We start from the raw sequence: 4674 nt of genomic DNA on the forward strand, positions 1-4674 counted from the left end.
ACACTGATCAAAACTCCCAGATTTTTGGCTGATACACTGGGTCAGCAAACCGAAAAAGTAATACCACAAGGGTGGCATAAGCTTCCTTAAGGGCGTATGAGCTACTGGACCAGTATATCCAATAATCTCCAGCACTTGCCTCCTAAAATCATCACTTGTTGGTGAATCAACAAATGGTCCACCTGGCAGTTGAAGAGCACGTCAAATAACATCAACGGTGATAGAGCAGGTTAGGCTTTCAGTAACCATGCCATGAATACATGGAGTATTTTGTTGAGTGATGGCCATGGTGGCAGTATACCAGAATCGGCCTAAGCAGGCTGGATAAAATTGAGAAGGAACACCGGTATGCTCTGGCAAGAGGAGATTGCCTCACATACGCATTCATGGTTTCATAACCCATGTTGGCCTTTGATTTGGGAATCGAAAGAGAATGAGCAGTATTGCCTCTTGATAGGTGAATTTCTTCATGAGCAGGAGCAGGATCAGCCTTGACCAGGCTTGGATGAAGAACAAATAATGATATAGGTTCATTCTCTTCCTCTTGTTGAGGTTCAGGTTATTGTTCGGGTTGTTGCTGCTGAGGTTGTTCAGGTTGTTGTGGTTGTTGTTCCTCAGGTTGGTTCACCTCTGGTTGTGGTTGTTGTTGGTCTACTATTGATGGATTGTCAAGATGAATGCTTGAAAATATGAAGATTTGGAGATTTGGAGAGAAGAGTGTGTTTTTGTAAGTTGAATAACCGAAGGTTATTATGGAAAATGAATCACCCTTTTATCCGTTCTGATTGGTGAAAAATTGCAGGAGAGAGAAAAATGGCAACTGTCATCTGCAGGTGCATGGGCAGATTTGATAGACTGGCATGTTTTCGAGGGGACACAGACTGTTGACATGACGTATAATCGGCTTGAACTCATACCTCCCATTAAGCATTAAATGCAGCAGGTTTTAATTCAAAATTGAAGTTAAAAACCACAAAATAAAGTTTGTATTAAATACAAAAATTATTTGTTACATTTAATATGTCATGAATTTAATTTAAATCATTGGGAGTAAATGAGTTTCAGTTGTAAGGTATCATTTTAGTAGGGTGAGCTATTTATTATTTCATTTTAGACATTGAATAACCATGACATAAAAGACCTTGTTGTGCTGATTGTTTGACATGTCAGAAGTAAGTAAGGAACAATGACTTACTGGTTTGCCCTACATGCTGTAGAGCCAGCACACCAACAAAATTGTCGTTTATTTTAGAGTTCAAGCATACCCAGCTCAGATATGAGATAGTTAAAACGTTTATCATCTAAGGGCTTTGTGAAAAGATCTGCTAACTGCTGGTCTGTTGAAATAAAATGTAGCTCCACATCTCCTTTTTGAACATGATCCCTTATGAAGTGATATCGAACATCAATGTGCTTAGTCCTTGAATGCATCACAGGATTGTTGGTGATAGCAATTGCACTGGTGTTGTCACAGTAGATTAGAGTGTTTGTAACTTGAACACCATAGTCCTTCAGCTGGCTTTGTATCCATAGTACTTGAGCAGTATAACTACCAGCAGAGAGATATTCTGCCTCAGTAGTAGATGTGGACACAATATTTTACTTTTTGCTTGTCTAGCTGACAAGCCTACCACCCAGTAACTGGCAACCACCAGTAGTACTTTTCCTGTCTATTTTACACCTTGCAAAGTCAGCATTTGAATACCCAATTAGCTCAAAATCCTGGTCTTTGATATACCAAAGACCACGTTTAGCAGTACCTTTCAGATACCTAAATATCCTTTTTACTGCTAGCAAATGTGACCCTTTAGGATCAGTTTGATATCTGGCACAGAGACATGTGGCAAACATAATATCTGGTCTGCTGGCTTTGAGATAAAGTAGGGACCCAATCATACCTCTATATTCAGTGATATTGACTGGTTCACCATTGGGATCAGCATCTATTTCGATAGATGCTGCCATTGGAGTCCCTATATCTTTTAAACATGTCAGACCAAATTTCTTTAACATATCTTTGATATATTTATCTTAACTTATAAAACCATCATCAAGTTGTTTAATTTTCAATGCTAAAAAGTATTGCAAATCTCTTTGTAAGCTCATTTCATATGTCTTTGACATAAGTTTTGAAAAATCTTGACAATGTTTTTCATTTTTAGATCCATAAATAATATCACCCACGCATATCTGTACCAGCAAGAGATCACCATCTATCTCCTTTGAGAATAGAGTGGTATCAATTGTTCCAATTTTAGAATCTATACCAGTGAGATATACATGAAGTGTCTCATACCATGCTCTTGGTGCCTGTTTTATGCCATATAGAGCTTTTTCTAACTTGTAAACATGGTCTGGATATTTACTGCTTACAAAACTAGGAGGATGTTTGACATAGACTTCTTCTTGCAACTTCCCATTTAGAAATGGAGACTTAACATCCATCTGGAATACCCTAAAGTTCATCTTAGTAGCATATGCCAAGAACAATCTACTAGCTTCCATCGTAGCCACTGGTGCACATGTCTCTCCATAATCCAATCCTTCTTCCTGTTTGAAACCATGAGCTACCAATCTAGCTTTGTTTTTAATCACAATCCCATTTTCATCCATCTTATTCTTGAAAACCCACTTAGTACCAATGATCTTCTTAGTTTCATCATCAGGTTTAGGTACCAATGTCCAAACCTTATTCCTATAAAACTGGGAGATCTCTTCTTGCATAGCTCCTGCCCAGCTTGGATCTTTGATTGCTTCTTTAGGACATGTAGGTTCAATGGTAGATACAAAGTTTACATGCATACAAAATTTGCTGATTGCATGTCTCCTTGCTTTAACACCACTGGCTAGATTAACAATAACCTGCTCAATTGGATGCTCCTTTGTCCATCTAGTGTTATGAATAGGTGAGCTTGTTGTGGAACACACATCATCTTGATCATTAGCTGGTTCATCAGTATGAGCAGCAGCAGAAGACATCTGTTCATTATGAGTGTAACCAGTACCAGCTTGTGATCCTTCAGAACAAGTAGACCTCTGCTCAAGTTGTAGAACTTCAGTAGAGATAGTAGGTCCACTAGGTTTGGACATAGATGGAACAGAATATTCCATTTCATCATCAGAGAACTCATCAACTTGGATTGGTGAGGGAGTTGCTGCTAGTTCTTCATCATCATCTAGAGCTTGCTGAGTAGGCTCTTCAAATAGTAACTCCTCATCTTCTTGACCAGAAGATGAAGTAGGGGCAGTTTCATCAAATGTAACATTAATGAATTCTTCAAAACAACCCCTTCTTTTATTGTAGACCCTATATGCCTTTGACATGTTGGAATATCCAAGAAATATACCTTCATCAGCCTTAGCATCAAACTTGCCCAGCTGATCCCTATTGTTTAGAATGTAACAGGGAGTGCCAAAAACATGAAGTAAAGAAATTGAGGGTCCTCTTCCTTTAAGAACTTCATAAGCAGTTTTTTGATGTCTTTTCACAATTGAAGATCTATTCTGGGTAAAACAAGCAGTATTCACAGCTTCTGCCCAATATGAATTTTTCAGTCCAGACTCAGCCAACGTAGATCTTGCTGCTTCAATGAGAGTTTTGTTTCTTCTTTCTGCAACACCATTATGTTGAGGTGTTCTCACAGCAGAAAAGTCTTGTGAAATACCTTTGTCATCACAAAATTCTTCCAATGTAGCATTTCTGAATTCTGTACCATGATCACTTCTTAGCTGCTTCACCAGTTGCCCATTCAAAAGTTCCATTCTTTTGATAAAATTAATAATTTCGTCAGCAGCTTCACTCTTTTGCTTCAAAAAGAATACCCAAGTGTATCTGGAATATTAATCAACAATATCCAGTGTATATTTTTTCCCACTACAGCTGGCTACATTAACAGGAACAAAATGATCCATGTGAAGTAAGTGAAATGGCTTTTCAACAGATGAAATCTGTGTTGATTTGAATGAGACATGGTGATGCTTTCCCTTTTCACAAGCATGACACAATATGTCCTTCACATAAGACATACTGGGTAGCCAGACGCCAAACGTTTGCTAGACAACTTTTGAATATCCTTGAAGTTCAGATGTGAGAGTCTCTTGTGCCATAACCACTTGAGGTTATCTGCTGTCTTTGAATAGAAACAAGTATCAGTTGTTGTGACTATTGTGTTCATTTCAATTTGATGCATGTTCTCATGTCTTTTTGCTGTCAGCAGAAGCTTCCCTGTCTTATCAAAAATAGTGCCAATTTTTCTTCTGAATTGGACTATCTTATTCTTGCTTGTCAGTTGTCTTATGCTGAGTAAATTGTGTTTAAGCCCAACGACATATGCCACATTTGAAAAAGTGACATTCCCATTTGTTAAAGTACCAAAACCCTTTGTATAACCCAAAGAATTATCTCCATATGAAACAACTGGACCATCCTTTTCTTGATAGTCCATCAACAGGGACTTACTTCCGGTCATATGTCTCGAACAACCACTATCGGGATACCAAATTTGCATGGTTTGAATGCCCTGCACAGTAGCTAAGAGATTAGTTCTTTTGGGAACCCATCGAAGGATGGGTTCTGGAAGAGTCATCTTTGATGCTTTCTTCCTTGCTGCATGGTTGGTATGAGGGGTAGCAGCATTGGGATTCATAACATGGGTACACTGATGGGACATGTGA

The sequence above is a fragment of the Rutidosis leptorrhynchoides genome, chromosome 1 (assembly GCF_046630445.1).
Source record: "Rutidosis leptorrhynchoides isolate AG116_Rl617_1_P2 chromosome 1, CSIRO_AGI_Rlap_v1, whole genome shotgun sequence".
Taxonomy (NCBI): Eukaryota; Viridiplantae; Streptophyta; class Magnoliopsida; order Asterales; family Asteraceae; genus Rutidosis; species Rutidosis leptorrhynchoides.